The sequence below is a fragment of the Molossus molossus genome, unplaced genomic scaffold, assembly GCF_014108415.1.
Source record: "Molossus molossus isolate mMolMol1 unplaced genomic scaffold, mMolMol1.p scaffold_m16_p_1, whole genome shotgun sequence".
NCBI classification, from domain to species: domain Eukaryota; kingdom Metazoa; phylum Chordata; class Mammalia; order Chiroptera; family Molossidae; genus Molossus; species Molossus molossus.
The window spans coordinates 79,713,304-79,739,601 of NW_023425344.1; the positions used below are offsets into that span (position 1 = coordinate 79,713,304).

The following is a 26,298-nucleotide window of genomic DNA, read 5'->3' on the forward strand; positions in this document are numbered from 1 at the left end:
AATGATAGCCTTGCTGGATAGAGTAGTCTTGGATTCAGATCCTTGTTTTTCATGACCTGGATTACTTCATGCCATTCCCTTGTGGCCTGTAGTGTTTCTGTTGAGAAGTCAGCTGAGAGCCTATGGGTGTTCCTTTGTAGGTAACTTGTTGCTTATCTCTTGCTGCTTTTAGGATTCTCTCTTTGTCTTGAATTTTTGGCACTTTGATTACTATGTGTCTTGGTGTGGGCCTGTTTGGGTTCTTCTTCCTTGCAGCTCTCTGTGCTTCTCGAACTTGAGTGCCTTCTTCCTTCACCAAATTAGGGAAGTTTTCTGTCACTATTTCTTCAAATATATTCTCTAACCCTTGCTCTTTTTCTTTTTTTTCGAGGACTCCTATCATGCGAATATTATTACGTTTCTGGTTGTCCCACAGTTCTCTTAAGCTGTCTTCCTGTTTTTTAATTATTTTGTCCTTTTGGTTTTCTGATTGATTTTTTCTACTCTGTCTTCTTATTCACTGGTCCCGTCCTCAGCTTCCTCTACTCTGCTGTTTAGACCTTCCAGTTGTTCTTTATTTCTGATATGTCATTCTTCATTTCTTTTTGGTGGTTTTTAATTTCCAACTGGTTGATTTCCAACATTCTATGTCTTTACCCATGGTGCTCATGTCCTTACACATACTGTTGAGCTTCCTCAAGATCATGGCTCTGAATTCTTGTTTTATTAACTTGCTTAACTTCTCCTCATTTATCTCATCTTTGGTAGAGGTCTTTTGTTCTTTCATTTGGCATTTGTTTCTTTGTTTCACCATTTTGGCTATCTCAGTGGGCTTTGGAGCCTGCCAAATTTTCCCTGTGGATGTTAGTGTTCTGCTGTTTATGGTACCCTCTACTGAGTTTGGATGAGCATGGGAGGACCCACATTAAACATAACTGAATTCAGTAGCAGAAGCCATTCAGTAGCAAGGTATCTATAACTTTGTTTCATACTTAACATGTTATGGGTTTATATCTTTATGCTGAATAGACATAAAGAATGATTATTCAAGATCAGTTTTTAGCATCTCCAGATTTTACAGAATTTTACAAATTGCGCAGACTTTTTGCATTTATTGAGAAAATACAAAATTTATAGAATGCACTTAAAAATTTAGTAATGCTTTAAAATATATTTATATTTAAATTATAACAGCATCATATATATGTAAATATTTATACATATAACATTAAAATGAATCTTTTTGTGATTAGGACAACTATTATCTATTTTCTTAGCAAATTTCAAGTATACAACATTATATTGTTCATTATATTTACTTTTTGTATGGAATTTATTCTTGAATAGCTGAAACATTGTACCCCTTGACCAGGATCTCCCCATTTCACTACATGAGGTAATGGATGTATTTATCAGCTTGATTGTGGCCATTTCTTTCACAATGATTATATATATCAAAAGATCAAATTATACATGTTAAATATAATATCATTTTTATTTGTCAATTATACCTCAATAAAGAAAAAAATTTAAAATCCTATTTAGGCACTGTGGTATGAGGTATTGGAAGGAGGTCTTGGCTGAGTTCCATGAATTCATGTTTCAGTCCCAGATCCACCATCAGGCTATCCAAAGTGGATCAGATCAGGTAGCTGTCCTAATGACAACTGTCTGTGTTGACTGAGGTCAACTAAGGTCAAGATGAGTGCTCAGTGGTGGTTAGAGCATTCTGTTATTCTATAGTTTTCTCTCTCTTCCTCTCCCTTCCCTCCCCTTTCTTCCCCAGATCTCTTTTCCTCCTCTTCCTCCCTCCTGCTTCTCCTCTTTTCTCTCTCTCTTTTTTTTTTTTTTGTACTTTTCTCTCCCCTTTTTTCCCCCACTGATCAAGGTCTGTTTGGTGTGACACTTGGATAGTTGATTTTGTTTTTTATATGTAGATTTTTTCCCCATTATGTGACAATATTCACTATTCTGATACATATAGTACACAAAATAAGATTCTTTAGAACAGTTATGCATGAAATATGCAATACTGAATCTGTCTCTCTTCCTCCTATGCACACATTGATTTCACACAAGCACATGAGGTATTTAAGAGGAGGAGGAGCTAAGAACAACACTTGCTGAATAACTTTCTCTTCTAGCTGATGCTTGAGATTCCATTATTAGAAAACTATTTTTTTCAAGTTAGGCAATTTATACTCCAAGTTATTTCTTTAAATTATTAAACTAATTTAACAAAACTTTATGCATTATTATAATAAAAATAACAAAATTAGCTAAGTTACTGCATGATTGCAAGTGACAACAAATGCTTTCTCTGTCAGTAAGAGAGTTAAATTAGTAATGAACTCTTCATTAATTATAGTTACTTGAGATAGCTCTGGGTGATAGATGTTTTTTCTATGATTATGAATATTTCTTATGCTGAGGATATTGAATTTTTGTTGCTTTCAAATAAATTAATATCTTATCTAGATTTTGGGGGGACTATTTACTTTTAGACTAACTTCAAGGAGACCTGAAATACATTGTATTTGTTTTACAACCCGAGTTGAGTGTTCTATTTGATAAGTAGGACCGATCAAACTTAACTACAGCACCTGTCCCCAACATAACTACTTGTTTGAAAATTAGAGAAGGAAAGCTTCCTTTTCTTTTCTTTTTTTCTTTTATATTGTATCAGATTATGTAACAAACTGAATTAAAAGCCCTTTTAGTTTTTTCATGCCATAATCTCTCCTTTGAAATTCTGTAGAATGGTTTTTGTTGTCTATCATTGATATTAATACGTTTATCATTTTACTTGGAAGCACAGAAGGAATTTCCATTATTAAAGGGCTTCTGATACAAAGAAAGAAAGAAAGAAAGAAAGAAAGAAAGAAAGAAAGAAAGAAAGAAAGAGAGAAAGAGAGAAAGAGAGAAAGAAAAAGAAAGAAAGAAGAAAGAAAGAAAGAGAAAGAAGGAAAGAAAGAAACTCTATATAGTGAAATCAGAAAGCTTCCTTTTCATTATTAAACCTTTCATTATTGTTCTGTTCACTAATTTACTGTGTATACATATATATTCTCTTTTATTTATTATTACTCTATTTCTTTATTATTCTCCAGACTATAAACCATTGGAGAAAAGGGGTAATGTCTGTCTTGTTCATTGCTATATTCTTGTCTGCTTAGGACTGCAAGTTAAATAGAGAATAATGTATATCCCTCAGTTCTGTGCATATATAATATATGCATATAAACGTATATGTATAAATATCACATATATACATATAACACACATGTATGCACATTGCAAACATATGGATATGTGTATATGTATATTTGAATAGATATATGTATGTATATATATACTTGTTCCAACTACACACTTAATTTTTGGGAGTTACTCTTATGGGGAAGAAAATGAAGAGTAAAATGTATAAAGATAGGAAATAGTTCAGGGCTAGGAATAACACAGTTTGATAAAATTCAGATGTTCCCTAAATCTCACTGTAAGCAATACTTTCAGCATCTTTTTATCATTAAATCTTTATTTAGAATATTTTTAAAATAGCAAATTTTCTAAATATTTGCACATTTTTTTCTTAGAGTCAAGGGCAGAGGATCCAAGATGGTGGTGGGGTAGTTGGAAGTTATACTCATCTCTTCCTAGAACCAAATTGGAATTACAACAAAATTATAGAACAAGCAACCTGAGTAACCAACTCAGAGGCAGGGGCAATCAGTTTACATGTACTGTAAGTGCATCAGGGGCGGGGAAGCAAATAACTATCTGTGTATAGCACATACTGGATTATCATCCCCTGTAAACATTAGCCAGGCGGAGAGGAAAGTGCCTGGGCTTTGGAGTCAGATGGATTCAGGCTTAGATGTTGGCTACAGCACACTTTCTAGATTAGATAAAAAGCCTTGGTCATATCACTTTGACGCGCAGTTTCCTTTCTGGTAAAAGTGGGATGATAATACAACCCATCTCAAGGGATGTTGCAGGGATTAAATGGGATGAAGTAGGAAAAGCACCCAACGTGATTCAGAACATATGGTAGAGGGTCAATAATTGTTTCCTGTCTTTCTCACTCTTGTCAATGAGGATGTGCTTTTCTAAAAAGATTCAGTTACATTGTTCATATGTTCTGATAAATCTTTGAACACAGAGGGTCACGGTATTTAGCAGCTTGCAAATATCTCTATTAAAGTGAATATCACTCTTTGTTGTAATTGTTCATTCCAAGGCTGGCTTTAGGTCTACATGAACATCTCCAGGGCCACACTATGATTTCTGTATCCCACTAGCTCCATTCCTGGTACATTGTAGGTACTTGGTAAGTATTCTTCAAGCAAATTTATTGCAAAGAGAACATAGACAATATAATAGGACTACATTGACAACATTATGCAATTCACTAGGGTTCCCCAAGCAGTGGTCCCAAACTTGATTGCACATCAATATGATGGAAAGAACCTGTGAAAAATAGAAATAACAGTCATACACTAAATTCTGCAACCAACCAGGTTAACAGAATTTAATTATGGGGCAAAATAATTTGTATTTTAGAAACTATTCTGGGTAACTCTGATGACCTTCCAGGTTTGGAAAGCACTGTCCCGGGGTAGGTGGTTAGCAAATCATACCACTTAGATGAGCCAAACCAAAACCATCTGGGGTGGGGGCAGCTTTGTGAAATGCAGATTCCCCAAGACAAGGGAACTGAAATCTTTGGAAATGGAGCCCAGAGATCTGGATTTCTATATGCCCAAGAAATTTGTATGTATACCAGGAAATTTGTGGGCCTGTGCAATAAGTGATTGGAAGAGTTTTTAATTTCTTAAAATTTAGAATTGGAAGTGAATTAAGCAATTACTTCTTCAGGGCCATTAGAATCTTCTGGAGAGGTTTTCTTCAAGATAAACATCACCTTCTAAAATCAAATGTGCCTTTGGATGAGGGGAGGAGAGAATCTCTAAATTGAATTGTAAAAGCTCTTGAGAAGATTACGATAATCTGCCCCACACCACTTTAGGGTCACTCTGTTTCAGCATTTTAACACACCTGTAAATGAGACAGTTCAGCAGCAAAATTTATTCTGTGAAGACTAATGCTTTATATCTTTAAAAAAGACCATCTTTCCTAATAATGCAAAAAGAAAGACTCTACTGATGGATTCAAGAAACAGCTGCAATTTTCTACACCCAACTCACTCAATTTGAAGACTTCTAATTCTTCCCAGTACTCTTACCTATTGGCTTAGAAATGAACCCACTGTCTTTGCAATGAAAACTCAGTCCCAAGTCTCTTGAGAGCAATGGAGCAAACCAACACTGTACATTATATTATGAAGTTCATTATGATACAGGAATGATTGCCTTTTATCTCAAACACCATTTAACCAGGGACCTGAAAGTGCCTCATAGCAGCCCTTAGAAGTAAATGAAGAATATAATGTTCAGTAGTTTTCCTTCAGAAGGAAAAACGTTATGTTTCCTCCAAATTTAACTCTCTGAGAAAGACAAGTATCATATGATCTCACTTATTTGTGGAATATAATGAACATAACAGTCTGAGGAAGTGGGGTACAGACTGACAATCCCCAGAAGAGGGGGTGAGGGGGAGATAAACCACAGAACTTAAATGATGTATGCATGAACAATGGACATGGACAACAAAGCTGGGGACAGGGCGGGGAGGGAGGGGGCGGTGAGAATCAGTGGGGGAAAAGGGAGAAACATCTGTAACAAAAATAAATAAATTAAATAAATAAAAAAAAAGACAAATTTAACTCTGAGAGCAACTCTTATTTTCAGAATTTTTCTCAAAAAAGTTTAGAAATATATATATTATATGTATATAATAAATAAAAATGTTAGTTATGATGCATTATCATGGCTAGTAAATTTAAATATTCATGGCATTTCTTCATATGATTATGGCATATTTCCAAGTTATCTCTATCTCTGGCTCAATATCTACCTCTATTTATGTAGATATAAAACCAGAGATACATTGATTTTTTTGACATATAAATATATACTACAATGTATCACACACACACATATATATATACTTGATATCAGGGATATACCTTACCATTTGTAGGGAAATTTTGATACTCTATCGTCATTTCTTCTTATAAAATTACAAATATAGCCTGAAGCATTTATAAATACTACAGTAGCTTACTGTTATTTTTGTTTTGAGAATGTGACATCTTATGATGATCTCCTAAAATATTTGGAAGCATCCTAGGTTTTTAAGATAAGCAAGAACTGCATGGGGACTACTTTGCATTGGGAATTGTTCTTTGAACTAAACATACAAATGAGCTTCTCTGTTAGTTGTTTTATTTGCAATAAATGTTCACACAGTAAAACCTTGCTTTGGCTTTATTTCTGCAACCTTCTTGTGAGACCAACTATAAAAATAAAAATATATTGAAAGAGGGTTTACTTCCAAATTCTAGGTAAATGTTACTAAATGGTATTTTCAGTAGTTGAAAGATCTGAAAGTAGATGATTTCTTAGAGATCTATTTACATACTTTTCCTAGACTTGTCTTGGTACATGATATTGTTAGGTAGATGAGAGTTGGTGATGGGTTTTAGAATCTGGGAAATAGGAGGCAGAGAGGATATTTAATCTATTGAGAAAATATCTTGATATCTGACTGCTAACCTGAAGATATATTTTCTCTCAATCTGTAGCTTGCCTTTTCATCCTCTCAAAAGGATCTTTCATAGAGCTGTTTTTAGTTTTGATAAGGTCTGATTTTTTTTTTCTTTTATGGACTGTGCTTTTTGGCATCATGTATAAGAAATCTTTCCCAATTCATATTTCCCAAAGATTTTTTTCCTTTATTTTTTTCTTAACATTTAATATTTTACATTTAAATCTATGATCTATTTGGAGTTAATTTTTTAATAAATTGTGATTTTTGGGGTTACATTTCAAATTTTTTCCTATAGATGTCCAGTTCCACTACCACCACTTGTTGAAAAGACTATCTTATGTCCATTGAATTGCTTTTGCATATTTGTAAAAAATAAGTTGGCCATTGTATTCTGCTGCTGTAAAAAATTCACAAAAACTTAGTGGCTTTAAGAACACAAAATGATCATCTTACAGTTCTGGAGGTATGAAATACATAATGAATCTCACTGGGCTAAAGCAAGGTATTATCAGGACTGCGTTCTTTTTGGGGACTGTAACAAAAACTCTTGTCTTTTCTAGCTTCTAGAGGCTGCCTGTATTCATGGTCCTCAGTCATCTCTAAAACCAGCAAAGTAACATTCTCAGACCTCCTTTGACTTTTAACTTTTCTGCCCCCTCTTCCACTTATAAAGACCCTTAGGATTATGCTATGCTCATTTAGATGATCTAGGATAATCTCCCCCTCCCAAGATCCTTAATTTAATCACACCTGCACAGTCCCTTCTTGCCGATTTACCCAACAGAGTTATAGTTCTGTGGATTGGATAGCTTTGTGGGAGACCATCACTCTGCCAACTATTGTTATACTTGTGCGAGTCTATTTCTGGGTTCTCTGTTCTGTTCCATTGATCGATGTGTTGATGCCTCTGCCAGGACCACACAGTCTTGATTATTGTGCTTAGATAATAACTCTTGAAATCAGGTGTATGTATTTCTCCCACTCTATTTTTCTGTTTCAAAATTATTTGACCTATTCTAATTCCTTTGATTTTCTATATAAATTTTAGAATTTTCTATATCTATGAAAAATTTTACTGAGACTTTAGAAAGGCATTGTATTAAACCTTTATATCAGTTTAGGGGAGATTTGACAAGTTAAATATGTTAAATCTTCCAATCATAAATAGGATATGTCTCTCTATTTATTTAGATTATCTTTGATTTCTTTCCTTCAGTATTTTGTAGTTTAGCATTGGGCATTTACATACTTTGTTAGGTTGACACGTATGTATGTCATTCTTTTTGAGCAGTTGTAAATGGTAATTTATTTTTAATTTTAATTTTCATGTGTACTATAGAAATACAACTATTTTTGAAAAATATATGTTTTTATTGTTTTTTTTTTAGAGAAGGGCGAAGAGATAGAAGTAACGATGTGAGAAACATTGAACGGCTGCCTCCTGCATGCCCCCTACTGGAGACTGAGCCCACAATCTGGGCATGTGCCCTGACTGTGAATTGAACCCGGATGTCTCAATCCATGGGACTGTGCTCAATCCTCCAAGCCACACCAGCAGGGCAACTTGCTTACTACTTTTAAGAGTTTGTTTTTGTTGTTGATTCTTTGGGATTTTCATGTCATCTGAAAATAGACATATATCTTTTCTGAAGTGTATGCCTTTTATTTTCTTTTCTGTTATTTCATTTTTGCACTGGCTAGAAAATACTATGTTGAATGAGAGTGGTGAGAGAGGAAAAATCCTTGCCTTCTTTTTTATTATTTTAGGGTGAAATTTACCCTCTATTCCCAGCATTCTGAGAGTTTTTATCATGGATGGATATTGAACTTTATAAAATGCTTTCTCTACACCAATTGTTGTGGTCATATGATATTTTTTCTTCAGCTGTTAACATAGTGGATATATTAGCTGATTTTTGAGTACTGGGCCAGTTTTGCTGCTGCTTTTTTTTTGTTTTGTCTTCACCTGATGATATTCTTCTATTTATCTTCAGATAGAGGAAGGGAGGGAGAGAGACAGAAACCTTGACATGAGAGGGACACATCCTCTGGTTGCCTCTCACATGACACTGAGCAGGACCAGGGATGAACTGCAATTGAGGTATGTGTCCTTGACCTAATTTGAACCCGCGACTCTGGTCTGCAGGCAGATGCTCTAACCGCTGATCCAAACCAGCCAGGGCCACTTTTGCTTCTTGAAGAATTGGTCCATTTAATCTTTATTGTCAAATTTATTTATGCACAGTTCGTAGTAGTGTTCCCTTACATCATCATTTTATAGAGTTATCTATGACATTTTATTTACTTAGAATATAGTATGTTATCATAAATATCCCTTTGGAGATATGCATAACTTTTGTGATCATTCCCAAACAGGTGTCATGGAGTACTCAGTGATGAATAGAAGAATGAAAAGCTATTTTATCTATCTTTGGTGTAGACAGTAAAATTATATATGACAACAACTTCTTACAAGTTCTGACAGCTGGAACTATTTTGCAAAGATGTTTACTAGATTGCATTCTAATCTTTTAGACAAAAGACTATTCGATTTTTTAAGTAATAAATAGTACATATATATTTACATTTTACCTTTGTATCCCAAATATACCCACTTAATATCTCCCTCCAGAAAGTATATAACCCATCTTATTAAAGATAAAAATATATTTAATATTTACAGTGAGTAGGTGTAGCTGTATTTTTAGCTCTACAGAAATTCTATTTCATAACAAATCACAGGGTGACATAGTTTCATGTTCTGCAGAATTTTGATTTCTTAGTATCATTTGTGGTTATTTTCAGTGTTGCCTAGGGCAAAATTGTTGCCTTGGTAGCACAAAAATGTGCACTTTATTCTACCAGAAAAGCAGATTTTTTTTAAAAAAAGGTTTAAAACATGCCCATTTTGATGAGTAGCTCAGACTAGAGACGGCAGATACATTGCCTTCATGCTACCACTCCCGTTTCTGCATCCATGGAGACATCATGAATCAGCTAGGGCATGCTGTTCTAGAGAGCAAGGCCAAAGATTCCTATCCTTTCTGCTATCATCTTTCAGGCAACTATTCCTACCCAGCAACATTACAGACAAGATGAAGTCCACTGGCCTTTCCCATTCCAGATGTTTTATGAGAAAATTATTTAAAAGTAAAATAAAAAGCATGACGCTGTTAGTTTTCATCTGAAACTTACAGCTGGTCATTTAGGGAACATTTAAACAAAAAGTTATTTAGAAATGAAAGTTTCTTTTAAAGTATATAATAGGTTGACAGCTGAAAAATATTATTGCAACACCATTATTTTTATAACCGTACTAAAAATTGGATGTTGCCAAATCCAAAATTAATCTGTGTTTCTCCATGGTTCAAAATTGATTTTTTTTCACTTCTAAATGTTCTAAATAACAAAAGTCCTGATTTTTTTTTATTACACTGTAACTTTAAAAAGGTTTATTTTAAATAGAATACTATAGTAATTATTATGTCTGTTCATTCCCTCATTCCACAAATATTTACTGAATGTGTTAGCTCCAAAGGTCAGTGGGAAACAAGAAAGCCAAATTCTGTTCCCATAAAGGAGGGGACAGACAGACAGATAGAAATGTACAGACAAACATTCATACATAATTGTATGCAGAATACTGAGGATGGTTTGCTAGGGAGTACTAGGCAACTGAGTCATTTTATTTTCTATTTCTCCTTCATAAATTTTAATTATAATCAGACTTTCTTTTTAAATAATTTATCTTTATTGTTGAAAGTATTACAGATGCCCCTCCTTCCCCCTGCTTGACCCCCTCCACCCTGCTTGGCAACTAATTGAGATTGGTAGGTAAGGGATGGCTTTCAAAGGAGCTGATAATTTGATCAGACACATGGATCAGACAGAGGAGAAGTTGGAGACAGGGAAGAACATTCCATGCAGGCAGAGCTGGCTTCATAATTTTTAGGGCCCCTTGCGTGAGAAAATGTGGGTCCCCTTATTCTAAAAGCAGACAAATTGAAGAAACTGAAATATAAAACTTTCTCATTTATTCTGTGGTTTTCCTCTGGACTTATCATAGTGTTTGTTGTTTGCCATATTTTAACATTACTAATATGTTATATTGATGTTATTCTAAGCAAAAAAGATTAAAATTTCAAATTTTTGGATGAATGTTACCATTCATCTTTATATTGTGTAGTGACAGTTATAAAAGCAAAAAGTGACAGCATTTAACTCATTGGTAGCATCACCAAAATTACATAATTTTTGATTTCATAGTTTATATATACATATGTATTTCACTCTTGTGAGAAACAAAAACTGACTCAACTAATTTGATTTCTGTTCTTGATAGGCACACTCTCTACCTTGAGCTTACTTATGAGTAGGGAAAGACTAAATGAAAATAAACTATGTGTTACCCTATCATTTCTTTCTATGTCTTCATTTTTGGTGTAGGTGGTTGCTGATCCTGGGAAGTTACATGAGCAGGAAAGGTTATGGTAGGGCTCTCCAATCATTCCCGTTTCTTAGATGCCATTGCTTCCCTTCTGTCAGGGAGCAAGTTCTGTTCTCAACAGGAGTGGCCTCTCAGAGCCGTCAGGGGCCCTGCTTACTCAGCTCTGCATATCACATGCTTACTTTACTCACTTGCAGTCAAGATGAACTCCTGCACACTCTAGGTCCATCGGAACGCTGTGTTCACAGGGCATCACAACTGCTACGTGCCAGTGCATTCGCAATGAATGATGGAAATGTCATTTGTGTTTCTTCTGCTCACCCACGTGCTCCATTATGCCATTGGATTTCACTTACAAAATACAACTTAAAAGATGAATAAATAGCCCAGCTGGTGTGGCTCAGTGGTTGAGCATCGACCCATGCACCAAAAGGTCACTGGTTCGATTTCCAGTCAGGGCACATGCCCAGGTTGTGGGCCTGATACCCAGCAGGGGGCATGCAGGGGGCAGCAAATTGATGTTCTCTCTCATCAGTGTTTTTATCTCTCTCTCTCTCAAATCAATAAAGAAAAAAATTAAAAAAAAAGAATAAATAAATGTAAATTAAAGCAACATATAAAGCAAACTTATAAAGAATTATAGCTCATTTGCCATTTTTCTCTGCATGAGAGGCCATTGACTCTTCTTTAGGTGGTTTGTTTCAGTGCACAAACTAGCAAGGTCGAAACTCTTTCCTTTCTTTCTCCTTGTAATGATAGGTCACTGCGCACACCTAGTCAGGTCTGGAGGATCATCCATTAGAGAAGAAACAAAACCTTATTAACATCAAATTACATAGAGACTTGAATTTGTAAAGGTGGTATAAAATTTATTTTAATAATTACTAACAGCTTACAAATTCATCCAACAGAAATGGCTTCAACGAAGTTACAGATGTCCTTCTTTTAGTCTTCTCTGTTCTTTCCATTTTATTTCTCTGCTTTTTGACTCTCATTTAAGTGGTCAAGTCAATAGGTCAAAGCTGATCTTGAGGAGGGTCACAACCAGAAGGTTAGTGTCCTGGCTCCGCCTTTAGCCCTCATGCTGTGGTACGCATGCTTAGTGAGAGTTTGCTTACACTGTTCAGAATTCACAGGAGTGCCCTCTAGAGCAGTACTACATCATTCTTTTACTAACGTCCCTCACTTCTCACAGCATCCACGAAGTCTTATGTGAAAAGTACTTGACTAGCATAGGTGAAGAAATGAAAGAATGAAGGGGTGATGCCTCAAATAGCTACAATTATTGTGAAATATATTATACGCTAGCAGTTTCTACACCCTATCTTAAAAACCTATTTCACTTATACACAATAAATGGTTCATCTCTTCATTTTACAGTGAGGTCAAGATCAGAGAGTTTGTAAATTTTATCTCTGTGAATCAAATTTATGTTCTCAAGGGACAAAATCTGTGTTCTTTTCATTTGACAACACTATCTTCCCAAAGACAACTTTGGTGTTTGAAAGTGTCCTTTTCACATTCCAAATATTCATCTACTTTTGAATTCTAACTAGAATCACTAGAAGGTTATTTTTATAGAATAATTTAATATATAACTTCACAGGTAAGAAAACCAAAGCACAGAGAGGTTAGTTGACCTGTCCAATGTCACATAATAAATGCACTTAATTATAGGAGCTTATTAGTATCATATGCAAATTATTCAACAAGGTTTGAAATTTGTCCTGGTTCATCAGCATTTTGGTGGCTAATAGATATAAGAACGGACCAAAAGTTCAACTTCATTTTTTCCTAAGCCCCTACACAAAATACAAAACGTTTATTTGGAATGATTTAAATAAATGTTGATAAACAAATGCAACCATAGACAGGACTAGATTGTAGTGTGTCTTTTACTCAACTTAATTCTACATCTTGGGACAAATACAATTTGGTCTTATTGTTTATGAAAATTAGTCCAAATGTTACCTCATTATGTTTCTTCTCAAATGGAGGCAAACATTAGACATTACAATCTAATATGCATGAGGCATTTTCTTTTTGCACACAAAATAAGAAAAGGATGCCACAGAACTCTCCTATAACACAAATTAACTTAGTGGGGACCATAGCAGGATCCACAAGGATTTGGATATTCTTTAGCATCTGCAATTATATATCATGTTAACCCCTGGGTGAGTGAGACTAGGAAGAAGGGTTTTTCAAATGTTATACAACCTAGAATAAAATTAGAATTTTCTTCATTAAAGAAAGAGGTTACAAAATTACCCTTTTTATTTTCTCCAGTGTCTCCAAAGATTCCTGAAATGTAGAAACATTCTTAACACCATTTCAAATCTTTGTAATGTTTAGGTCTAAACTCTACGGAATGGGGACTACTTGGTTAGAAAATTAGGAGGAGGCAGGAGTATTTTGCAGCATTTTTAAATTCATCTAGAATCAAAGAGGCCAAACACAGCTTAACTCAGTTTTAATGGCTTATCCAAAATACACTGCTAATCTGTCCAGAGCTTAATTGAAAAATTCACTCTTCTTTGAGAGAAAGGATTCTGTTCAAACCAGAATTCTAGAGGTAGATAGAACATCGAGTAATGATGCCCATTTTACATACCCAGGGAATTCATCAAAACTGAAAAATAAGTTAAAAATCAGAAGAGAAAAATGTGTGCCTACTGCATTCTTCAGCGAATAAAGGTTTTAAAACATATGCTTCATAAAGAGAGACATACATTAAGTTCTTGAGATTGCTGCTAAAAGTATCTAAATAAGCAATTAGCCAATACACGTACCTCAAGAATCCATGTGTTCACAACTGTGATAGGTCCAGTGGGGGATATAATGGTCCCTGTATGTCTCCTGCCTTCAAGGAGTGCCCTGTGTAGTCAAAAGAAAAAGATGCTGCAACATCAAGCCACAGCAGGCTTTTGGATGGTATAGCCAAGATACATAGTGGTATTTTCCCACTAAAGTCTAAATGTGATTCAAAGAGCCACTTTGTATTCAGCTTTGTAATCTTATCATGGTTACTGCTTTCGAAAATGCTTTGACAAATGTGGGGATGTGGTCGCTGTGTGATTGGGCAAATATTTAATCTCTCTGTGCTTCACATATATGAAATAGGGATAATAACAGTGCATGCCTACTGTTCTAAGACTGAAAAAGAATAGTATGTATAGAAAATGCTATACCTGGCCCAGCCGGTGTGGCTCAGTGGACTGAGCGTCATTCCATGGACTGAGAGGTTGCAGTTCGATTGCTGATGGATGTTTCTCTCTCACATCCATTCTCTTTCTCTCGCCCTTCTCTCTCTCTAAAAAAACCCCAAAACTCAATAAAAATATATTTAAAGAGGAAGGAAGGAAGGAAGGAAGGAAGGAAGGAAGGAAGGAAGGAAGGAAGGAAAGAAAAGAAACGAAGGGAAGGGAAGGGAAGAGAAGGGAAGGAGGGAGGGAGGGAGGAAGGAAAGGAAGAAAAGAAAAGAAAGAAAAAGAAAGAAAGAAAGAAAGAAAGAAAGAAGAAAGAATGAAAGAAGAAAGAAAGAAATGCTAGACCTGGACTTAAGAAGTCCTCAGTTAATATTAGTTGTCATCATCGTCGTCATTATATTGTGAACCTTCCATACAGATTCTGTTTATGGGTAGGGTTGAATAAGAATGAAAATAGAATTTTTCTCCTTCAGTATAGCAATATTTCATCTGGGCAAAATTAGGACTATGTACGTATCTTAATAGGGAGCACCAGTAATTGTAATTTCACTCACCCCAAATTTAAAGAAATGTTATAGTTCAGTTCAATAAACAATCATTGAGCAAGAGAGTATTCTAGGTATAGTTTTAGGCATAAGTATGTGAAATAAATAAAATACATCCCACTCTCAAGGATGTTAGAAGAGGATTCCAACAAGTAAAGACATTCAATAGCCTGTAGTCAGCACTCTAAAGGGGAGCAGATTGGAAGTAGGCCTATCCCAGTCTGGAGGGAAAAGAGAGCATCTGTGAAGTCTTCTTGGAAGAATTATGCATAAATTGAGTCCTAAAATATGAGTTATATTTGGAGGAAGAAGGGGGTTTAAGAACAATGATGGGAGACTTACATGGGCGTTGTGTTTTGAGAGAACCATGAGTAGTTTTGAGTGTCTGGGCTAAAGGGCAGTGTGGCACACTTGGGTAGAACATTTACTATAAACATAAGCAGGGTCTGGGTCAGCAAAGACATCTGATCAGACTGGAAAGGGCTAGTCTAGGTTGATAAGAATCACCATTCAGATTATGTTCAAATTTTCTTTTACTTCAGTTTACTACCAATATCAGCAAATAACTCATGCTCAGGCAGTGTGGCCTGTGGAGTAAAAACCTCAGAGTAGCAGATGGAGGTTACAGCTTTATCACATTGGTGTGGGGAGAGGCAAAGTAACCACTCAAAGGTCCATTACTCCCATGTAAAGCAACCCTGGTTGAAGCCTGATTATGTTCTTTAGGTTTTCATTTCTAACTGAGTCATCAGAGTTAAAGAAAGACTGGACATGGCCTAGCATAGCTTTCTGTGTGCTATTCCTTTAGGTCACAGAATTTAGACTTGACCTTAGAAATAATTTGTAGTAATTAAAAACTTTAATTGTAAAAAAATATATATGATTCCTTATACTTTGGAAACCAACTCAGCATCAGCATGTTTTCAGATACCATTATAATGTATGGAAGATTGCAATTGGAAGATGCTGAAGGCTGCATGCACAGTGAGCAGGTTTGCCTGAGTACAAGCAAGAGAAAATGAGAACCTGAACTAGGTCAGCTGCAGGGGGGTGGATTGTAGTTGAGCTGGAGAAAGACAGATAGATATGAGGCAAATCATTAGGACTCATCCCTGGTGGTATATACAGAAAATAAGAGAGAGGTGACAGGTTTTGTGTGTTTTCACTTATTTCTGAGATTTTGAATAGTCTAGAAATTCCGATCCTGACTGGCTTGATCATTTAGGATCAAGTCTGTCTCTTTAACAGCCCTCTTTGGACTGTAATATCTTTTTGTTAAGAATGCTCTATCAGCAGATCATAGGGATCATCCCAGTTTTAACTCTCAATGTCATGGACTCTAAGAAACTAGATTATAATATTGATTGTTTGTATTCTGTATTTTATATCAATATTTCTGTCTATATCAGTTTTCTTTCTTCATTTTCTATTTTTTATTAGTCTCCTTCTCCCTAAGAAAGAACAGATCTTCTTTTCTGTATAAATATGATATACTCTTATCATATGGCAAAAACTTATGACAAAAACTTGAGAAGATTTGAAAATCATCAACAGAGTACAAATAAATAAATAAATATACATTGATTCTATTATAATGTCTAGAAACTGAAAGGACCTCAGTCAAACACATAATTATTGACCTACTAGGATTTCTGCACAGTGCTATATGTTTCCATATAATTCATGTTTGGTTTGAAATTCTGTCACAGGATTTTCAAAATTAACAGTGTTTTTCTCTTTTTATTTTGATAGTGGTTTCTATTCCAGTGAGATGCGGGAAGCATTCGGAGTTTGGATTGGATTAAGAAATTGTAGAGCAGACTTCCCTGTAAGTATTCTGATGCAGTAAGTTTGGAGTGGGCCTTGGGAAATTCTATTCATGTTTTATTGTTTTGTTTTTTTTTTTCTTTATTGATTTTAGAGAGAGAGGAAGGGAGAAGGAGGGAGAGATAGAAATATTGATGAGAGAGAACATTGACTGGCTACCTCCTGCATGCCCCCCATTGGGGATTGGGCCCACAATCTGGGCATGTGCCCTGACCAGGAATTGAACAGGCAACCTCTTGGTGCATGGGTTGATGCTCAACCACTGAGCCACACCAGCTGAGCTATTCATTTTTTTTTTTTTAAGCTTCTCATCCAGGTTTAGAAGAACATGTTTTATGAATAAAGTTCACATTTCTTATTATGACCTAGATCCACCTCTGTCCACTCTAGCCTCATTTTCCTACTGCAGTCTGATTTCCACCTGGACCAAGTCACTTGTAATCCTTCAGATACATCAGACAAAGCTGTGTCTGCCTGATAAACTCATAATTCAAGAACCCAGGTTAGAATTAACACTAACCCCTGTGGTTTCGCCTCTCTTCCGTAAGGACTCCTATCACAGCGTATGAACAGTTCACTTCCGGATCAGAATGTGCCATTTGAAAATTGCCTGTAGGTTGCAACTCTTGCACCAAGACTGTTGACAAACTTGAACACTCAGGAAAACGGCTCCTTTATTTAAGAAAAAAATACTTGAGTAGAATTTCTGTTCATCCAAAGGAAAGATTTAGATCCTACAATGAAGGGGAAATGTTGAGCCAAAGGGGAGCTAAAAGCTCCCAGATAGGATAACAGGGCTGAACGCACTTTTGGTTTTCCGGGAGAAGGAATGTGTTGTGGTGGTGAGGCCAGCTTCAGACTGACAGAGACACGGAGCCTGCATTTCAAGGAGTTCTCCCAGGATCCTGAAGTAGCAGATGGAATTCTGATCCTAGAGCAGAGCTTCTTAGCCCTACAGTTTAATTTGGTGTTGACGGATGGGTCTAAGCCCACAGGAAGTTATTGGAGACCGAAGGAAATTAGAGACTTCCAGGTGTCTCCTGCTTCTCTTGAGTTAGCACTATTAGAAGATGTTCAAATAACCATTCACTCTCTGAAAACACACACGCACGCAAACTGTAAAAGGTGCTTATTCTCAAAAACCTCTAAAAATCCCTGGTGTGAAAGATAGAGTAGGATCTGTAACCATAGAATGAATTGGAAGTAGAGACATCATGGGTTGCGTTTGTTCGCATTCATGATTAATGACCTTTACTGAGTGCTAACTCTGTGTACTAAGGACTTGATGTGTCTTAGTATGTGTGATCCTCTCCACAGCCTATATAGTTAGTCCTATCAGAGTAAAATAAGGATGTGGAAATAGAGATGGACCTCTAGCAAGTGGCGAGTTTTGACCCTTTTTTTTTATCCTCACCTGAGGACATTTTTCCATTTATCTTCAGATAGAGCAGGAGGGAAAGAAGGAGGAAGAGAGAGAGAGAGAAACATTGATGTGAGAGAGACACATTGAGTGGTTGCCACGCCATGACCCCAACCAGGGCCAGGGACAAACTGCAACTGAGGTACACCCCCTTAGTGGGAACCGAACCCGGGACTCTCTGGTCCACGGGCTGATGCTCTAACCACTGAGCCAAACCGGCCAGGGCTTGACCCTTGTTTTGAGCTACATGGAGGTCAATGGTTTAAACACCATGAACCTTAAGACAATGTAGTCCACAGCGACAAAGGGAAGGAAAACCTGCTGAAAATGTTTATTGTGATAGGAAAGAAAAGGAGATTAGAATAGAGATTTTGTCCGGTTGGTGTGGCTCAGTAGTTGAGCATTGACCCAGGCACCAAGAGGTCGCCGGTTCAATTCCCAGTCAGGGCGTATGCTCAGGTTGTGGGACTGATCCCCAGTGGGGGGGTGTGCAAGAGGCAGACAATCGATGTTCTCTCTCAACCATGTTTCTCTCTTTTTTTTCCTTCTCATTTCCTCTCTCTAAAATCAATAAAAGAAGAAAGAAATTAAAAAAAAAAATTTTACCAAGTATACATATAAGTATACCATGGACCACTAAAAAAGGTTCAGGTATGATTAAAAAAATTTAAAACCAAAAATCTTATTTAGGACCTACCTATTTCAAAGTAATAGCAACCTCTTGTTCTCCTTGTTTATAAATTAATCAGTTGGACTTCAATGGAGTCAAAGTTGCTAGTACTTTTCCCTGTACTGCTATAGCTTTTTAATTGTGTTGGAATGTATCTTCTTCCCTGTTCCATTTTGTTTCATTGAATGATTTTTCCAGCTTTAACTATATTAAAAAAAGCCTCCTTCACTCAGTTAAGTTAAACTTGGGAGTTTACAAAAGAAATCCCTCTTTAATTCTAAATAATTCTTTTTTTTTTTTCTATTTTCAGAGAAAATATTTCAGCAACACTTTAGAAAACATCAACAACAGAATAGAATTTCTTCCATTTTTGATAAAAGTAAGTACTTTTCCCACTGAAAGTACAAATTTTCGAAAATATGAAAGTACAGATAAAACCATGTACACAAACACATTCCTTTAAGAGATGTTCTTATTATAGTACTCGTAAAGTGACCTGTCGGAAGAATAAATGGCTTTGGCTTTTTGGTTTATGTAGAATACAAAGTAAATTTCAATAACATCTCATCATGTTTGCCCATGAGTTCAGTGGCTGCAACTAAGTACATGTTCATTTTTGACAGCAATACAGCAGTAGATTCCACGTGGTGGTTTTGCTAAAGAAAAAAAAAAAAAAAAAACTATCAGAAGGTACATTGCTATCAATGGATTTCAACTAATACAATCAATACGAGTTACTTACGGCCAGCTGTTACTGCTGGAAAATGGTGTGGAGAAATCTTAAGGGTAGCATAAGGATGAAGAGGTTCTTCCTCTATTTTTTTACAGATCAAGATGTTATGAAGCATTCATTTACCAGTACAACACTCCAAGGGTTAGCTTTTGGTAATTAAAACCATTCACCCTTATTATTAAAGTTTATCTATATTTAAAATCTGAAGTCAGCCAGCACGAAGAGCTCAAATCGTAATTAGTTTGATAAAACTATCCAGGGAGGCTATGTAATCTAATAGGAAACAGTAAGTCTGTGGTATGGGCCTTGGTCTCAGCTGTGTGATTCAGACCCATGTCTTTCTTTCTCCATGCCTCAACATATCCTTTCTAAAAAGAAGACAGTCTACTTTTGTTCATCACAGATTAGCCAGACAGCAGCGAATCAGAACTGATGTCTTTACTGCTGATGTCTGACCACCAGCCCGTGTCTTAGCACATGGAATCCTGACCACAGTGTGTTTGGGTATTTCTTCCATTGCCCTAATGCTGACCTTCTAGTTCTCCACGTAAGTGTATCCCCTCCCAGCTCCCCAGCTACTTCCCATTTTCTATGTGGGTCAAACTCCAATGGCCTGGTGCGAATCGTTTTACTGTAAGAATAAGAAATTTGATTTACCCTTAAAATTGTTAATGAACAGTCTCATATTTGTCCTCCCATTGCAGAACGTGCCATATGTCAATGCTTTTAAAGAGCTGAACATTCTCAGGCATGAATACTTAGTTCACTATTTCACTTTCCTTTTATTTAACCTTTTTAACTATGTAGGCTCAGGTTAGTATTTAATGGACTTGTGATTGATCACATTCCCAAATATGCAAGTGCTGAACAAACACAGAAAGCAGCGAAGATCACACTGAGTAACAAAAAAAAGAGTGACATGTTTAAGGGTGATAAAGTGGATGTTTGAGAATAGACTTCAATTTTTAGATCAGCGAGCAATACATCAGTTAAAAAAAAACTTTCTTTCGGTTGTTTTTAAACAAACTTGGCGTTTAAATATGTATAAGCCTAATTACTAGAAAGATCATTGATTTTGGAGTTGACAGATTTTACTTTGAATCTTAGTTTTGCTTGTTTTTAGCTATGAGACCTGGGTATCGCCTCTTCTGATTCTCAGGCCTGTTGGTGAAATAAAGGTAATAGAAGGTGTGAAAGTTGATACTGACACGTAAAGTCCCTAGCGCGTGGCAAAGATCGCATCAGCGGCTGCTCCCCCCTCTTCCCGGGCTTTCACTCCCCTCCACTCACGCACGCAGAGGTGTCAGGGAAACAAAAATAAATAGCACAAGAGCCATCAGACGGGAGGGTTTTCTAGGTTAGATGTTCTTTCCTACTCACCTTTGCTTCTCTAGTCCCTGTTGGGAGAATATACTATGCCGTATATAGGGATTCATAATTAGTACTGACTAAAAACGGGCATCACAGAAAAAAGGCAGGGAGATTACGCTGACAGTCACAGAGGAAATCACACATGTAGATACCGAGTAGGGGAAGTGGGTTAGTGGAAGCTCAGCTTCTCTGAGGACTGGAGCCTTGCTGAAGAGGCCACAGGGAAGGTTAGGGGTGACTGTGAAAGACACAGAGAAAGAATAGGTCACTTTTTTTTTTTTTTTTTTTTTTTATGGTCTGTCAGATCTCAATGAGGTTTAAGAAGAAAGCTTTTCTTTTGAATTTTTTTTTTTAATATCGTATCACTAGTAACAGATTATTGTAGTTATGGTAATTTTTACTACATTCATTTAAAAAAATGTTTAAACTACAGTTTTAAGTGAATTATGCACCATTATTACAATATTGTCGAATAATCCAACTATGACTCTGTATACTGTTACCAGAGAGATTCACACTATCTTTTTATGTTTTTATGATATTAACTGGGATTCTTTTAAGTCCACACAAAGAACTCCCTTTAGCATTTCTTTTTCTTTATCCTCACCCGGGACATTTTTGCATTTATCTTTAGATAGAGGGGGAAGGAGAGAGGGAGAGAGAGAGAAAATATCGATGTGAGAGAGACACATTGACTGCTTGCCACCCACACAACCCCAACTGGGGCCGGGGACAAACTGCAACCAAGGTACGTGCCCCTAGCAGGAACTGAACCTGGGACTCTCTGGTCCATGGGGCAACACTCTAACTGCTGAGTCAAACTGGCCAGGGCCCTTTAACATTTCTTGTAAGGCAGGTTTGGTGGTAATAAACTCCCTCAAGTTTCGTTTGTTTGGGTAAGTGTTTATCCTCCCTTTGTTTCTGAGCACAGCTTTGAGGCTTCAGAATTCTTGGTTGACAGTTATATTTTAAAATATATTTTGAATATATGTCATCTTATCCTGTCCTGTCCTGGCAAGTTTCTGTTGAGAAATCCACGAATAGTCTTATGGGGGTTCCCTTGTATATAATGACTCTCTTTTCTCTCTCTTTTTTTTTCCCTCATCCTAGGACATTTTTCCATTTTTTGTTCAGATAGAGGGGGAGGGAGAGAGAGGAAGAGAGAGAGAGAAACATCAGTGTGAAAGGGACACATCGAGTGGCTGCCACCCGCAAAACCAACCCGGGCCAGGGACAAACTGCAACCGAGGTACATGCCCTTAGCAGGAACTGAACCCTGGTCTCTCTAGACTGCAAGCCGATGCTCTGACCGCTGAGCAAAACCGGCCAGGGCTCTCTTTTCTCTTACTGCTCTTAAAATTATCTTTTTATTTGACTTTTCACAATTTAATTTTTAAAAAATTTAGTTATATATATATATTTTTTTTTTTTCATAGAAAGAGAAAGGGAAAGAGAGGAGGAGGAGGAGAGAGAGAAATATAGATGAGAGAGAAACATCCATCATTTGCCTCCAGGACATGTTCCAGTGGATCAAACCTGCAACCCTTGTATATGCCCTGACCAGGAGTCAAACCCACCACCTTCTGGTGCATGGGCTTCATGAATGAATCTAGAAATCTATTTCTCTCTCCAGGTTCAGGAAGTTTTCAGCCATTATTGCTTTAAATATACTTTCATCTTTTTCTTTTTCTTTTTTTTTTCTGGAATTCCTATATGCAATTATCATTTTTTTATTGTATCCCATAAGCTTTTTTCTTTTTCTTTTTTTTCCTTTTAATCCTCTGACTTTGAAATTTTCAATGTTCTATTCTCTGGGTTCTTTCTTTTGTATGATCAAGTCTGCTTTTAAAACTTCTATTGATTTCTTCAATTGAGTTGTATTTTTCAACTCAAGGACTTCTGTGTTTATTTATTTATTTTTGATAGTTGCTATTTTCTTGTTAACTTCTCATTTTATTTATGCATTGTTTTGTTAGTTTGATTTAGTTGTCTATATGTGTTTCTTTGTAGTTCACTAAACTTCCTTAAGAAGATTATTCTGAATTATTTGACAGTTCATAGATCTCCATTTCTTTAGGGTCAGTTATTGGGTCCTAATTAGTTTCATTTGATGGTGTCATATTTACCTAATTTTTCATGAGTTTTGATTCCTTACGTTGGTATCTGTGCAGTTGAGAAATTGGCTTCTCTTCCAGACTTGACAGGTTTGCTTTGGCAGAGACTGCTTTTTGCCTCAGTTCGGGTTTCTAAGTGTCTGTTGTAATGTTCCTGGGCAGGTGGGCCCTGCTATTATGGTTTGATTTGGGGTGAGGCGACTGAGCTCTGAGGACGGAGATGGGGTTTGTATCACTGGCTGAAAACAGTTGGATAGGATTGGTGGCTTGATGTGCTACTCAAATGAGGTAGTAGGATGTGCTCCATGGTTGCCTGGATTCGCTGATCAGGCTTACTAGATGGTTGGGAATGAGTACTAATTTCAGTGGTGCATAGAGCTATAAAGTAGCTTTCCCGACCTGGCAGGGCAGCAGAACAGGACCCAGGGCTCGTACAGCTCATAGTTTGGGGACCCGCATCAGTCCACAGTGTGCACTAAATTCTCTGGTGAGGTGCGGTCACTGGTTTTGCTTTGCAGATGGGGAACACCGTGGCTGTGCTCTCTGTTCAAGTGCCACTGTACACAGGGCTAGTAGATGTGCTGTGCAGCTTCTCGTGTGTTCTGGTTAGGTTCCCAGTTTGGACAGACTGATGACTGTACCCAGTGAGGAGTAGGGCTGCGGACTGGATTCCCTGCCCAGGTGCAGCCGGAGAAGCGGCTCTAAAGCTGGTAAAACTCTTTTTTGTCTTAACTCAAGCCAACCCACACCCTAAGTTCCCTGACCAAATAGGCCCTCTTGTTTTGCTCTGCAAATTACTGGCTCTGCCCACTTCTCCTCTTGAGCAACACTGGGCTGCACTGTTCAGGAGCTGTTGCCAGCCCTTCTGGTCAGCTGGGGCTGGAAGGCACTGTCCACAGTGAATGGGGCTGTGACTCCGCTCCTTGCCTCGGGATGGGGCAAAGATTGGAAGATCTTTGCTTGAAGATCCAAGTCAGGCAGATCTGAACACTGCCAAATTCCCTGGTCAGAAAGTGTACCCCTGACCTGGTTCTGAAGATAAGCAAAGCTGCTGGTTGGTAGGAACTTGGTTTCCTGTGCTAGTTGCTATAAGCTCCCTCCCCTTTTCCATCATAGCCAGATTCCCAGTGTTTGAATACCTTAGATTTCCCTGCGGCCTCCATGGTGTCAGATCAGAGTAGGGGTTCCCACAGAGCAACTCCCAATGCTCAGAGGGGCTGGTTGTCCCCCTGAGTTCTCTTTTCCCACTGAAGGCTCAGGGGAGACCTCCCTTCAGGGTGACGCATTGTCCTGGGAGAGACCAATGTGGTCAGCTCCCTAATGGAGTCTGTCTCGGTCTCTGTGATGCAGGGGGATACTTCAGCCACACCCTAATGTTCTAAGATTCTCTCAGTGGTGTTTTGTTCTTAAATGGTTACTAGTTTTCTTCTTGTGAGAGGAAGTGAAGAAAGGAACAACCTATGTCACCATCTTGGTGGTGTCACTCCCGCCGTCTGAGTTTATTTCCACGCTACTATAAAAAACAAAGCATAACACACAGTAGGTGCTTAATAAATAGTTATTAAATAAATAAACGAATGAAGAACTAACCTCATCAAGAAACATTTCACTTAATTGGTAACATTTTTTCGCTTGCCTGAAGAAAAACATACAAATTGTTGCCCATACATACTTTCTTCTTGAAATTTTTCAAAGCTATCTTCTCTCTCTCTTGAAGAAAAAGGGAAAACTGGGCCATCGTAGTAGAAGTTGATCTTTTGTTGTAACTTGAGAAAGGATGGTAAATTGTGGTATCTGAGGGCAAGCTTTCTTTTGCTGCATTACTGATTTATCTTTGATATCCTGATCTTTAAAGATTTCTCGTAGTTTATGTGGTAAAAAAGTATCCCCTCCTCTCCATTCCTCATCCTGTCTTTTACAGGAGATCATGATCCACACATGACCCACCAAGCTCACCAGGAAACTAGGGGATTGAGTCAAAACCAGTTAGTAGTAGAATGGGACTGTCTGCCTATGGCCTCTGTGTGGACCAGGTAAGTGTACAGAAAGGGTGTCTGTGACTATAGTAGGTGGCTGGTAGGAAGCTCAGGGACTTCAGAATACTGGCTAACTTTTTATTATTTTCCACTACAAATATTTTTTATCTTTTTTTCTAATGAAACTTATGGAAAGGTATAGGCTAGAGACCGATAAGGTATTGGGGTATGAATATTGGGAACCACTGAAAAATGTGGTATATAGATTATGATCAGATTTTTATTTTATTATTTTTTTATTTTCTATTTATTTTTGTTTAATTTATTTTTGTTACAGATGTTTCTCCTCCACCCCCCACCCACTGATTCCCCTCTCCCCCTCCCTCCCCGCCCTGTCCCAAGCTTTGTTGTCCATGTCCATTGTTCAAACATATATGCATATAAGTTCTGTGGTTTATCTCTCCCCCACCACACCCTCTTCTGGGGATTGTCAGTCTGTACCCCACTTCCACGTCTCTGGGACTACCCCATTGCTCAGACTGTTATGTTCATTATATTCCACAAATAAGTGAGATCATATGATACTTGTCTTTCTCTGTTTGGCTTGCTTCGCTTAGGATGATACTTTCCAGGTCCCTCCATGTCATCTCAAAGGATAAGAGATGATCAGGTTTTTAAAAGGAGTTTGGATATACTACAAATTTAGTAAAAAGCAGGGAAACAAGTTTTTAAGAAAGAAAATACTACAACAGAGTGTGTTTTAGGAAGAGCAGTCTGGCATTTGCCTTGGCACTTATAAGATTCCAGTGAAATGAAATACAAGAGGTGACATTATCTAAATTTAATCTATCTTCAGTAACATTCTGGTAACTTTTTTGGATCAAATGCAAGAAATTTCAAAGATGACAAAAATAAATTAAAACATATCTTTTACTTTCAACAGAATCTTGTCTCATAAATTATGAATTTATTTTCTTATTATAATGCAGTTTAATCTTTTGGTAATGAATTAGGGCAGGCAACTCATGTTGTATCCTTAGTATAAACATTAAACTGTGTTTCAGAATATTATGCAGTTTATGTAGTGCACTAAGTGAGCTTTTAAAATACTAATTGTGTGTGTGTGTGTGTGTGTGTGTGTGTGCATATGAAAGAGAGAGAAAGAGAGAGAGAGAGAGAGGTGAAAATGCATTATTATATTTCTTCTGAAAATTCACTTCAGAGATAGTTAATGGCTTAACAAAGAATAGAGTTTCAGATTGGAGAAACCAATACAACTTACCCACCATATCCTCTTACATACATTTAATAAATGTCTATATAACTGAATTTTAGGAT

The 26,298-nt window shown here is 36.9% G+C and overlaps 1 long non-coding RNA gene across 1 annotated transcript; it reads left to right on the forward strand.

Annotated features, from left to right (window-relative positions):
* The first annotated feature begins 19,106 nt into the window (after positions 1 to 19,106).
* On the forward strand, positions 19,107 to 25,012 carry LOC118619833. The gene is made up of 3 exons (XR_004957331.1): positions 19,107 to 19,145; positions 19,876 to 20,046; positions 24,906 to 25,012. It is a non-coding gene; the product is annotated as an uncharacterized LOC118619833 (long non-coding RNA).
* The last annotated feature ends 1,286 nt before the right edge of the window (positions 25,013 to 26,298 follow it).